General features: G+C 47.0%; 1 protein-coding gene across 5 annotated transcripts in view; it reads left to right on the top strand.

The window, feature by feature from the left end:
- The window catches only part of LOC114028482 (rho guanine nucleotide exchange factor 10-like protein), a 229507-nt gene that overhangs the window by 133499 nt on the left and 95776 nt on the right, over window positions 1-232 (top strand). The window lies entirely within an intron of this gene.

Raw genomic sequence — 232 nt, 5'->3', positions numbered from 1 at the left:
GGAGAGAGAGAAGAAGAAGAAGGGAGAGAGAGGAAGGAAAGAAGACAGAAAAAGAGAGGGGAGAGAGAGAGAGAGAAGAGACATAGAAAAAGAGAGAGGAAAGGAGGAAGGGAGAGACAGACAGACAGACACAGACAGACAGAGATAGAGAGACAGAGACACAATGAGAGGGAGAGAGAGAAGAAGAAGAAGGGAGAGAGGAAGGAAAGGAGAGAGAGAAAAAGAGAGGGGA

The sequence above is a fragment of the Vombatus ursinus genome, unplaced genomic scaffold (assembly GCF_900497805.2).
Source record: "Vombatus ursinus unplaced genomic scaffold, bare-nosed wombat genome assembly UNPS02014884.1, whole genome shotgun sequence".
In the NCBI taxonomy this organism is placed as follows: domain Eukaryota; kingdom Metazoa; phylum Chordata; class Mammalia; order Diprotodontia; family Vombatidae; genus Vombatus; species Vombatus ursinus.
The sequence above is the reverse complement of the archived record's forward strand: the minus strand, read 5'-3'. Positions and strand labels throughout refer to the sequence as shown.